The sequence below is a fragment of the Dipodomys merriami genome, unplaced genomic scaffold (genome assembly GCF_024711535.1).
Source record: "Dipodomys merriami isolate MVZ:Mamm:240054 unplaced genomic scaffold, mDipMer1.0.p SCAF_33, whole genome shotgun sequence".
Taxonomy (NCBI): domain Eukaryota; kingdom Metazoa; phylum Chordata; class Mammalia; order Rodentia; family Heteromyidae; genus Dipodomys; species Dipodomys merriami.
The window spans coordinates 8,700,809-8,714,095 of NW_027204826.1; the positions used below are offsets into that span (position 1 = coordinate 8,700,809).

Consider the following 13,287-nt stretch of genomic DNA (forward strand, 5'->3'; position numbering starts at 1 on the left):
AATGAGCATCATTATTCCACAATATTGTGAAATTTGGGAAATTATGTAATCACTTAATCACAATTAAAAAAAAGAACCTCGGGGAAGGTAGGGAAGGAAGGGATGGTAGGGGGAAAACAATGGAGGGGGTAACAAAGCTCAATAGGAAGTGTACTCATTACCTTGCTCATGTAACTGTAACCCTCTGTATAGTACCTTTACAGTAAAAAAATTTTTTTAAATGATACTGGTTAGCTCTTATTAAGACTTTAACATGGGGGGAGGGTCAGGAGGGAGGGAAAGTGGGAGAAAATGAGGGCGGGGGTAATACTGTTCAAAAGGAAATGTACTCATTACCTGACTTATGTGATTGTAACCCCTCTGTACATTACCTTTATAATAAAATTTAAATTAAAATAAAATGGGCTGTCTAACATAGGAAAAACATTTTCTTCCTACACAACCAAATTGTATATGTTTTTGTATGTTACAAGTTAGAACATGGACATGAAACAGGTGGAAAAACGTCCTACCAATAGCAATCCATGGGAAATCAGCTTCAGTTTCCTTCCTCAATATGCGGCCTTGTCATCAGCCTCTGCTTCCTTCTCTTGCTTGCTAGCTCTTATTTTGTCTCCTGTGACCTTGTAGAGATGTGTGAAAGGCTCTGTAAGGAAAACCAAAGGAGAATCACTCAAAGCAAAATGTGGCTATGACTTTTTATATCATTTGGTATATACTTATGAACAGAAAATACTTCTGAGCTCATCAAGAAATTCAGTCAGATATAATCATGCCATCTTTGGGACAGTTTGGAAATATAGTAAGATTTCAAAAAATATCATCTAACTTAAATTTCTCCTATAGGAACTTATATTCTTATATTAGTTTAGTTTTATTTCTAAACATGGGTACTTGAACCAATTTTGTTTTCAATTTTTTTTTTGTCGGTCGTGGGGCCTGAACTCTGGGTCTGGCCATTGCCCTCAGCTCTTCAGCTCAAGGCTAGTGTTCTACACTTGAGCCACAGCGCTGCTTACAGCTTTTTCTGCTTATGTGGTGCTGAGGAATCGAACCCAGGGCCTCATGCATGGAAGGCAATCATTCTACCACTGAGCACCTTCCCAGCTCCTCAAAAATAATTTTTAAAACTGGAATTTAAGTATCAAAAGAGTAATAGTAAATTGAAATTCTTTTGTCAATTATGTAAGAATACAAAATTTAAAAGAATCTAAAATTTGTCCACATCAATGGCTAAGGACTTTATAACTTCAAGTGATGATTTGTTTGTCAGCTCTGACATAATAAATGCTCTGTGTGAAAAGAAAAATGCATTCAATGTTATCTCTTCAGTGTTTATGCCTCACTACTTTTACATCATTCCCTTTTTCCTTCTCAGAGCATTTATGCAACACAATGTATACATTTATCCAAAGTATTCAACTGAGAAAAACACTTACCAGTCTGGGAATGCTAAAATTCTTTATCAACAGGGTAGAAACATAGCCATGCCCCAGTGTTTCACATGTATAATCCTAGGTACCCAGGAGGCTGAGATCTGTGGATTGCAGTTCCATACTAGCTCAAGCAGGAAAGTCCATGAAACTCTTACATCCAATGAACCACTAGAAAGCTGGAAGTGAAATTGTTGCTAAGGTGGTAGAGCACCGCTTTAAGAAAAAGAAGCTAACCCTGAGATACCACCTTACCCCAGTCAGAATGTCCCACATCCACAAGTCAGCCAACGACCAATGCTGGAGGGGATGGGGAGAAAGAGGAACCCTATTACACTGCTGGTGGGAATGTACACTTATACAACCACTTTGGAAAGCACTCTGGAGGGTCCTCAGAAAGCTAAATATTGACCTCCCTTATGACCCAGTCATACCACATCTAGGCATCTATCCTGAAAAACAGGAACCAATATACAAGGACACATGCACCTCCATGTTTATTGCAGCACTGTTCACAATAGCTAGGATGTGGAAACAACCCAGATGTCCCACCACAGATGAATGGATCCAAAAAAAGTGGTATCTCTACACAATGGAATATTATGCAGCCATTAGAAATGACAAAATAATGACATTTGCAGGGAAATGGATGGACCACTAAGAGGAGGCCTAGTTGCAGTGATTGGTCTGATGTATATATTGGGGACAGATAAGCTGGACTGTACTCTATGTTGTATAGATGTAATCAGAATGGACTTTGCTTTTTGTTTTTTGTTGGTCATGGGGCCAGAACTCTGTTCCTCAGCTCTTCGGCTCAAGGCTAGTGCTCTACACTGAGCCACAGCGCCACTTCTGGTTTTTTCTGCTTATGTGGTGCTGAGGAATCAAACCCAGGGCCTCATGCATGCAAGGCAAGCACTCTACCACTGAGACACCTTCCCAGGCCCTGGATTTTGATTTTTGACCTTCCCTTCCTGAATTTCTCAATCAGGCAAAAACATCTGCTTCTAGGACTTAGAATCTACCGCATAGCACTGTTCCCAGGAAAAAGTGGAGTGAAGGAAAGTAGCCTGGCAGAGGTGGTCAACAAATGTTCCAGAACGTTCCTAGACTCTCTTGGTTTAAGGCAGGGACCACAAAGCTTCTGGTTTGCAATGTACCTGGCTTCTTTTTGGAACAGTTCAGAAATTGGGACTTGACACTACAATCAATATTCAATAAAGATTATCTGTGTACCTGTGTTTACTGCAGTCCTGTTCATAATAAGCAAACTCTTGAATCAGCTGAGTTATCCAATGACTGATACATGTAGACAAACGGAATAAATAAACTCATACAACACATCAGGGACTACTACTCATGCATAAAATATAAAACTATGTCACTTGCAGGAAAATAGACAGGGCTAGAAATCATTAAGTGAAATAAGACAAGCCAAGAATCTTGTGTTTTCATTTATTGAGTAGAATCTAGACTCAAAATGATGATGACAATGATGATGGTGACAATGACAATGATGATGACTGGTCATAAATGTCAAAGGCAGACAATCTACAGTGAATGGGGTATCTGAGGAAACCCTAAAATAGTAAAAAGGGAAAGGATCCTGATCAGTGAAAAGATCTGAGCACATCACAGGTAAAGACAGCACAAAGAAAGCCATAAAAATATTGTCTGAAAAAGCAGAGAAGAAAGCCATAAAAATATTGTCTGAAAAAGCAGAGAAGAAAGAGGGAATGAACTTGTACAAGGCATACAGTTAACATTTATGAATTCACTTATTAATGTATGTTAATTCAAAAATAAAAATAAAGACATTGAGTGGGTCCTGGTGTTGTATGCCTGTGATCCTAGCTACCAGGAGGCTGAGATCTTGGCATCATGATTCAGAAAAAGCCCAGGCAGAAAAAGTTCTAAAACCAATACCTCCAATTAACTAGCCAAGAAGTCAGGCTAGAGGCGTGGCTGAAGTGGTAGAGCTCTAAGCAGAAGCAAGCAAGTCAAGTAAAGGTAAGCTGATTTGGGGGTTCCTCAGTCTAGTGAAATGGAACACTTGTAGTTGACAGCTCTGGATACTTTTCAGGGACAAAGGGAGGAAGTTAAGGAATTATTTCTAAATGGACCCTAGTCTTTATTCTCTTGTTACTTATCCTACAGACACTTAGAGCAAATAAAACCAGCAAAAGAAAGCCAGTAACGCAATGGTGGCTCACAACTGGAATGCCAGCTGTGAGAGAAAAAGTGGAGTTGGAGCAAAAGGAAAAAAAAAAGCAAACTGCTGTCATGCCTAAAAGGACATTAGGTTCTTGGAATGATAGTACTGTATAGTGAATGGGTTGTTTATACAAGACAAAATTTACTCCTAAAAACTAACAACTAAATTTGAGACAGATGCTGCTGGCTCAGTCCTGTCATTCTAGCTACACAGGAGGTTGGAAAGCAGCCTGTACAAACAATTTTGAATCTCTCTCTTTTTTGCCAGTACTGGGGCTTGAGCTCAGGGCCGAGGCACTATCCCTGAGCTGGTTTCTCCAGACTGGCACTCTATCATTTGAGGCACAGCTCCACTTCCAGCTTTTTATGGCTAATTGGAGATAAGAGCGTCTCTGACGTTTCTTGCCTAGGTCTGCTTTGAACCTTGATCCTTAGATATCAACCTCCTATGCAGCTAGGATCATAGGCATGAGCTACCTGCACTCTGCTTAAAGTTGAGATTTAAATTTGAGACTCTTATCTCCAATTAACCAGCAAAAAGCTGGGAGTGGAGTGGATTAAATAAAACCCAGGGGCTGGGAAAGTGGCTCAGTGGTAGAGTGCTTGCCTTGCATGTCTGAGGCTCTGGGTTTAATTCCTCAGTACTACATAAGCAGAAAAAGCCAGAGTGGCACTGTGGCTCAAGTGGTAGAACACTAGCCTTGAGTTGAAGAGCTGAGGAACAGCACCCAGGCCCAGAGTTCAGGCTCCACAACTGACAAAAACAAAAAACAAAACAAAAATCCCATTCAGTTATTTAATTTAAATAAAATTCTTTAAATTTGTTTAGACAAATTTATTTCAACACATTATTTAAATGATTTCAATATTTAAATTATTTAAATACAATTGATTAAAATTATTTGATGTATTTAAATGAATATAAGATATTAACCCTGAAAATTTTAAAACACATTGAAAACTTAAAGATCTAAATAGAAAAACACGCCATGCTCTTAGATCAAAAGATTTAATGTTATAAACATGACAATACTATTTAAACTGATCTAGATATTTAATGACAGCCATATCATAATTCCAACCAAATTTGTTTCTGCAATAATTGACAATCTAACTCTAAAATACACAAGGAAATAAAAGAAAAACAGAATGGAAAGAGAGTCTTGAAAAACAGGAATAAAGCTGAGGCACTCAGCTTATACTTCTTGACTTCATAACCACTAAAAATAATATTAATCAAGATATTCTAAATTATACCAGATGCTAGTGGCTCTCACATATACTCTTAGCTACTCAGGAGGCTGGGGAAGGCCATGGAGAGAGGAAGGGTGGGAAAACAGAGTCACAATATTCACTGTCCATGTGTGAATATAGAACCAGGTAACTTGAGGGGATGGGTGGGTTGGGACAGATGGAAGGGGTGACATTCATCAAGATACACTGTACTCATAAATTTTTATGTTGGATTGAAACCTTTTGTACAACTTCCTAATTTAAAAAGTTAAAAAGAAAGATTGTAGCTGGGTGCCAGTGGCTCACACCTGTAATCCTAGCTACGCAGGAGGCTGAGATCTGAGGATCATGGTTCAAAGCCAGCCCCAGCAGGAAAGTCCATGAGACTCTTATCTCCAATAAATCCACTGGAAGTGGCTCTATGGCTCAAGCAGTAGAGTGCTCACCTTGAGCTGAAGAGTTCAGGGACAGTGCCCAAGCCCAGATTCAAGCCCCATGACTGACAAAGAAAGAAAGAAAGAAAGATTATGGCACTGATTTAAATATGGATATATAGATCAGTGAACAAATGAGTGTCCAAAACATGACTCAGATCTACGGTCAAGATTTCCAAAGTTATCAAAGCAAAAACCATCTACAAAAAAAGTGGATAAAAAAATAAATAATGGGGGCTGGGAAGGTGGCTCAGTGGTAGAGCGCTTGCCTTGCATGCATGAGGTCCTGGGTTCAATTCCTCAGCACCACATAAGCAAAAAGAAAAAAGCTGGAAGTGGCACTGTTGCTCAAGTGGTAGAGTGCTAGCCTTGAGCTGAAGAACTGAGGGACAGTGCCCAGGCCCATAGTTCAGGCCCCACGACCGGACCAAAAAATAAATAAATAAATAATGGGACAATTTATTAATAATTTTTCTTGTCCCTCATACCATATAAATAATGGTCTCAAAAACAAGGTATAGATATAAGAACTAAAAACTTCATTAAAACACTTAAAAGAGAACACATATAAATCTTCCAGATCTTATTCAAGAAACAATGGTTTCTATGATACAAAACCAATACCATAAGTAATGGGGAAAAAAATCAATAGAATTGACACGTTTCATGGTTTAAAATACACTAGTAAAAGCTGAAAAGTAAACCCTAAGATTCTCTTCAAACAACCAAGTATCTATCCCTACCAGCTCCAACTGACCATCCCCACTATTGTTTAACAAGTCCTTGGGACACGCCGAGCTGCTGTAGTCTGATCACTGCAGCATCCCCACTGCTCCTCCTCCTGTCAGAAATCCCCTCCAGATTAGTCACTGTACCCCTCAGACCCACTGTCACCCTATGGGGTTGCCCTGAGCTGTAGCTCAGCCGTCACTACCTCAATACCTGCCCCCACTCCCCACTGCAAGGTAGACACCTAATGAATCCAGACCTATAATCATAGCCACGCAAGAAGCTGTAATCAGAGAATCTCAGCTCAAAGCCAGCATAAGCAGGAAAGTCCATGAGACTCGTATCTCCAATTAACCAGCAAAAAAAGCCACAGTGGCTCAACTGGTAGAGCTCTAGTTCTGAGCAAAAATGCAAAGGGACAGTGCCTGGGCTCTGAGTTCAAGTTCAACCCCTGGTATCAGTATTAAAAAAGAAAAGAAAAAGATACCTAATGAATCTCCCTTACATATCCAGCACCCACACCACCCGCATTGTGCATGTGCCCTCAAATTGCACCATAGTCCTCCCCTTTCCTCCTCACATAGCAGCTGGACAAAAGGCAGGAACTGCCTCAGATTTGTAGAACAAATATCCATCTTCAAAAACACTTGAATGGTCAGGGGGTGTGGGAAGATGGTGTTCAATGGCTCTGGGACCGCACAGGGTGGAACTGGCTGGATCCTAAGTCTCTAGATGTTTCTCCTGGGACAGCTCCTTTGGCCCAAAGGATTCCAACTTTATATATAAATGATGCAAAAATGAACATTACCCAAACCTAAGAACCACTGGCAGGGCCCTTCTTGCTTGCCGCATTGTCTCAGTGACAGAGCTTCAGAGGAGGCGCTGGCATCTTTGCCACCTTCCATCCCTGTGGTTCTCAATGCAGATTGAAATGAATGCAATTCTCCTCCAGATCAAGCTCCCCAGCAGCCCCTCCCCTGGCGCATGCGTCTCTCTTCCACACTGCAGGGGACCCAGGCTCCTCTTAGAAGCCAATGCCCTGGGGGTGGGGCTTTGAACCATGACCTTCAGGTCTGAGACTCCTGAGCAGCAAGGATTACAGGTGTGAGCCACTGGTGCCTTGCCACTGTCAAATTTTATATGTAGTACATCAAAGCTGTTGGGTCAGGTGCCTGGATCACGCCTGAAATTCTAGCTGAGAATACAGATCTGAGGATCATTGTTCAAAGTCGGCCTGGGCAGTGGAGCTGTGGCTCAAGTGGCAGAGCACTAGCATTGAGCAAGAGACTTCAGGGACAGCACTGTGGCCCTGAATTCAAGCCCCAGGACCAGCATAAAAAAAGAAAACAAACAAAAAAGGCATTGTTAGGGAAAGATAAAGTAATCAAATCTATACTAGTCCAACAAGTCAGACACATGAAATCCTACCCAGAAGAAAATATGCATAATTACACAGAGATACCATATTGTCCAAATCTCTCACAATATTTTCCCATTTTTTCATTTAAAGTTTTGAGAGGAGGGGTGTTAAGGGAAGATACTTCACTCTAATGTTAAAATGGATTTTTCCTCTTTGATATAGAAAGCAAAGAACATTCAATTAAGAAAACTGCCTATTCCTTCTTAAACAATAGCAATTTAGATTCCCACCTAAGATACAAAAGTAAGAACTTTTGTCTCTTTACTGCATGCATTTATATTTTTACCAGTACCCAATGAAAGGCAGAGCACTTCCAAATACAAGATTTTTGGCTTCATATATTTCTATATCTAGACTAAGACTGCGTATTATAAGCTTGAGAAAAAATTCATTAAATTTCCAAAAGTATGAAAATTACAGATAGGTGTATTGAAAATAGAGAACCAACTGCACAATGAAGGAACAAAAACCCAGATGTGGCAGAGCATGTCTGTAATTCCAGCATTCCTCAGGCTGAGGTAGAAGGATCACAAGTTTGAGGCTGGCCTGGGTACTTTTTTTTTTTTTTTTTACTACTTAGGACTGACAAGAGGTGCCTGAAGCAGCAGAGCAGATTCTAGGGTGGCCACACCCTTGATGGTGGAGGACCTGTACCATACCAATCTATTGAAGAAGCTAAAGCAGGGACAGAGTCACTCCATACAGGTGGAGGCTATAGGAATCCCTGGCCTTCCCCGCAACCTTCTGCACTGAGTGAAAGAGGCTGCTGCCAAGCAAACCACATGCAGCTTATGCCAACCCTTCTCCCTTGGAATATAGTGGATAAGGAAGGCCAAAAAGTAGCTACTGTGGCAGCCATATTAGTGGGGCTGAGGCTACATGGCCTCACAAACCTGCCTCCCAGGAGCCTCCCTGCTGAGCCTGCTTATTCTGTATTCTTCCTTATTGAAGCAGTCTGGGAGGGAGATGGGGAGTCATCCATTCCGGTCCAGTTCTTGCACTTTGGAGAAGACCTGGATGAAGATGTGGACTGAGAAGATATGCACAGGCATGCTCCTGCCCCTTCTGCATTGGGAGGAGGGCGTGACCACTCTGCATCCTGCTGCACCTCTGCTGACTACCACAGCTACACCAGTGGCCACCTTACAGCCATGGCTCTGCCATGCTGCATTTCTGCCTTGCTTCTTAACACCAGACAAAGCAGGGAAAGCCAAAGGACAGGCCATGGCAGCTTCAGCTTCCACAACTGTCGAGGGATAGCTAAAACCAAGTTTTTCAGCCCATTCCTTTGTGTTTATAAAAGAGTCACAAAAGTTACTGACTGTAGACAAGAGTAAAATACACAAGAAAGTAGAGGCAAACATTTTTACTATCAACACTAGTAGAGGGATGGTGCAGAATTTTTTGTTGTAGTTCAAATATCAAAACTTTTCATCTGGAACTACCACGAAAGATCACAGAAAATGTGATCTGTACCTCTGTCCCCTCCCTTGAACCCCTGATGGTCCTACTTGCTTTAGACACTCAAGTGGACCCCCAAACCACCTTAGGTCCTCTGCAATGGACCCTCCCATTATCCATTCATTGTGTACCAAGAGCCACCCTCTCTCATTCATGACAGAAACACCTGCACCTGCAAACCACACCAGTCAATCCAATCTCCACTTCGCCTCCAGCCTTGCTGTCATCCCTGAAATATTTTCTGTGAAGCACTGATCATGCATCCACCCATAGTCATAATGCCACACCCCTCCACCAGTACCATCTCGACACCTAAAGTACCCGCCCTCGTGGCCTGCAAGTACTTCGTGTGCGGCATCGCCTATCTTCAGACCCACTGCATTGCAGCCCGTGCCCTCCTCCCTCATTCCCCAGCAGCAATCCTGCAGTAACTGTCTAGACCTGAAGGACAAATACACACGCACAGAAGACCCCTGAGATTTGACGGCTCTTACGGCAGGATTACCAAGCACACTGCTGCCAGGACAAAATACTATAGGATGGATGAATCCCAGGCCTCAAAAAAGTGTCTGATCTTGTTCTGGGGGTGGGGGTGGGGGCCCAGGAGAAGGAAATTAAGATGTAAAAGGTCTTCAGGTTTGGTAACAAGTACCTCAAGTCCTGTGAAGCTGGATAATGACAAAGGAAAGAAGGTACTTACGGGACTAATGTCCTCACCTCGCTGATGGATCCTCAGGCTGCCTGAGCACAGAGGAGTCCCGGAGGCCACACCTCTCAGCTCAGGACTGGCCGCCTGCAGACTCTCCCCTGTGTACGCATGCGCCCCAGCCCATCCCTCCATTGGCGCATGTGCAACTCTTTTGTCAGATTGCAGGGGGCTCTGCGGTCTTTGGGGTGGAATTGGCTGAGGGGGGGGGATGGAAATCGCTGGAATTCACACGTTCATAACCATAGAGCTAGCCCATTAAAAATGAAATATTCCAAGCAGAAGAAATCAAGAAAACAATGTTGAAGACTAAATGAGGGACTAGCAACCTAGTTCAGTTTTACACCAGTCTGACATACACAAAGCCCTGGGATGAGTCCTTAGTAACTAACACACACACACACACACAGAGGAATTTTATGTAAGAGGGTATATTTGACATTTATTTTACAAACATGCATTGTCTTTACAACATATTTCTCTGTTATTTATTGCCTGTATTGGGGCTTAAGTCCTCAAGATAGCTAAGCAGGCGTTTTACCTCCAATACCTTTTGTTAGGTAAATAACAACCATGTGTGTGAATGATGTATGCATTTGTTTGTGGAACTAGGGACTAAGCCAAGGGTGTGAATCTGTTAGGCAAGCACTGTACCACTGAGATTTACTCCTAGCTCTTTTAAATTTTATCTTGAAATGATATTGCTAAGTAGCACAACAGGTTTCAAAGTTGATTCTGCTAGGATTAAAGAGGTATGCTAACAAGCCTGATTCTTGTGCATTCACTTCTATTGCCACCCTGATTACAGATTATATCACTGAGGCCCAGAGAGGTAAAGAATCATCCTGAGATTGGGCACATGGTAGAACATTCATGGAATCCTAATAGGAGGAAGAGATTAGTTGGATTCAAATTCAAATCCAGCTGAGGCACAAATATGAGACTTCATCGCAGTCAATAGCAGGACATGGTGGGGTGTGAGTATCATCCTAGCTACATGAGAAATGTCAATGGACAGACTGACCCTGTTGGAACAATAACAAAGGGAAAGGGCTGGAGGCATTACTCAAGCGGTGGGGCATCTGCCTGGCAAGCTCAAGGCTGTAAATTAAATCCCTACTACCACAACATCTTAAAGGAACTATACTAAAAGAAGCACGACTACCAAGTGGTCAAAGACAAAGTCAGGTTCAGTTTTTTGATTCTCCTGCAATGGCTCTTAACTACTACCTTAGTGAAGGAGTCCAGGGACTATTACCTGAAAGTATGGAGGCCTGGTATACTGGGTATTTTTCAAGGAACTTATTAACTATAAAGGAAATATTTTAAAGGAACTTGGCAGAAAATGCTGAACAAGGATAAAATCTTATTTCTCCTTGTCAGCTTAAGCTGCAGACCGACTGTAGGAAACAATGATCAATTATCAATTTTCATTTTCATTAACAAATTTTATTTTCTAATTGCATTTCTAATCCATTAATGAATTGCATATACATTAATCTACCCATAAAAAACACACATGGCGGGGCGCTGGTGGCTCACGCCTGTAATCCTAGCTACTCAAGAGGCTAAGATCTGAGGATCGCAGTTCAAAGCCAGCCCGGGCAAGAAAGACCGTGAGACTCCTATCTCCAATAAACCACCAGAAAACCGGAAGTGGCTCTGTAGCTCAAGTGGTAGAGCGCTCACCTTGAGCTGAAGAGCTGAGGGACAACGCCCAGTCCAGAGTTCAAGCCCCACGACCGACAAAAACAAAAAAACAAAAAAAAACACATGGACATACTTTTTTTTTTGAGGATTGTATTCAAGGCTGGGTGCTAGTGGCTCACAGCTATAATCTTAGCTATTCAATAGTCTGAGATCTGAGGACATTGGTCCAAAGCTTGCCAGGGCATGAAAATCAGTGAGACTCTTATTTATAATTAATCACCAAAAAAGCCAGTGGCTGTTTTCAGCCAGTGGCTCAAGTGATTGAGGGCTAGCCTTGAGCACAAAGAAGCTCAGGGACAGTGCTAAGTTCAAACCCCAGAGCAGGCAACACACACACACACACACACACACACACACACACACACACACACACACACACACACACACACACACACACACACACACACACACACACACACACACACACACACACACACACACACACACACACACACACACACTGTATTTAAAAACTGCTTTGTTAAATGGCAACCCCTTTGTGCAACTATTTAAAAATTTAAAACAACCTTAGATGGAATATTCCACAGACAGCAAAAACAGTGGAAGAACTCTTAATTTTCAGTACATGCTGCCTTAATGCCAGAAGCATACAGATTCTTTCTTGTATTCTCTACAATCTAGGCTTGTCCCTTAAAGGCAACAGTTTGAATGGAAGAATGAAAAGAACTAGCCTGCATAGCTGTGCATCCATCATTTTTAGCATTGACCATTTGCCTAGCAGATGAAAAGCAACAAGCAGGACCTGACAGAGGTCAAGACAGAACAGATCCAGGTTAAATGTAAGGTTATTTGACAGGTCCCAAGGTGCTAGCTTCCCTTGGGTGTTGGGCAGTTCTCTGTGGCTGAAGCTGTTAAAATACAGGATGAACCAACTTCCCTTGCTTGTTGCCTGTATTACAACCTCCCACTAAGCCATAGGGTTCTGTATCAAAGTTGCTTCCAGTTCCTTACCTGGAATACAAGGCAGACTCCCATTTAATAAAAGGAAGGTTCTGTCTTCCTGCACATCAACACAATGCTGGGTATTCTCCAGAAACACTGTTTCAGAGGAACTCTGCAAAGGACCTGCGGTTTTCAGGCTAAATGGATACACCTGAATCCCAACAGCCCAAGTGAGCCTTGTGGGGATTCTGCTCACCCGCTCAATGTCAATAGTCTTCTTTTTCTTTTCTATTTGCTGGTCACAGGGCTTGGGTTCAGGGCCTGGGTACTGTCCTTGAGCTTCTTTTTGCTCAGCCAATTTGAGCCACAGCACCACGTCAGGTTTTCTGGCATTAACTGGAGGTAAGAGTTTCACAGTTTCCTCCCCAGGATGGTTTTGAAAGGCAATCTTTTAATCTCGGCCCCTTGAGTAGCTGTGAGCCCCCTGTGCCCAGCTGGTCCTATTCATAATTGTGGCTGCGGCTGAAGCCTTGATGAAGCTAAATGCATGTTAGTGGCACAGCCTATGGATCACATACAGAACTGTTGTTGGATAATTAGAATATCGTGGCTGCCCTTCAAACTATACAAGTTTTTTTTTTGTTTTTTTGTTTTTGGTAGGCCGTGGGGCTTGAACTCTGGGCCTGGGCGCTGTCCTTCAGCTCTTCAGCTCAAGGCAAGCGCTCTACTACTTGAGCTACAGTGCCACTTCCGGTTTTCTGGTGGTTTGTTGGAGATAGGAGTCTCACGGTCTCTCCTGCCCTGGCTGGCTTTGAACCGCGATCCTCAGATCTCAGCCTCCTGAGTAGCTAGGATTACAGGTGTGAGCCACCAGCGCCCAGCCAAACTATGCAAGTTTTAACTTTGGGGAATATCTGCCAGGTAAATCATGGAAATGCCCAGGATCCATCAGTTAGTTGCTCTGTGATAGTAGGGAAAACCTGGAACACCCCAAGTGAAGACCCTTCATTTTGCTTTGTTTTGCATCACCAGCAATTAAATGAG

The 13,287-nt window shown here is 42.4% G+C and overlaps 1 long non-coding RNA gene across 5 annotated transcripts in view; it reads right to left on the minus strand.

The window, feature by feature from the left end:
• LOC138841997 (uncharacterized) overlaps positions 1-13,287 on the minus strand; it is a 56,122-nt gene that overhangs the window by 26,212 nt on the left and 16,623 nt on the right. For 3 of the 5 annotated variants that reach the window (XR_011376552.1, XR_011376553.1, XR_011376551.1), the window contains one exon: positions 513-646. This is a non-coding gene — a long non-coding RNA (uncharacterized lncRNA). Of the gene's footprint in view, positions 1-512; positions 647-9,624; positions 9,715-13,287 lie in introns of those variants that run through there. The other 2 variants (XR_011376554.1, XR_011376550.1) reach the window with 2 other exon arrangements.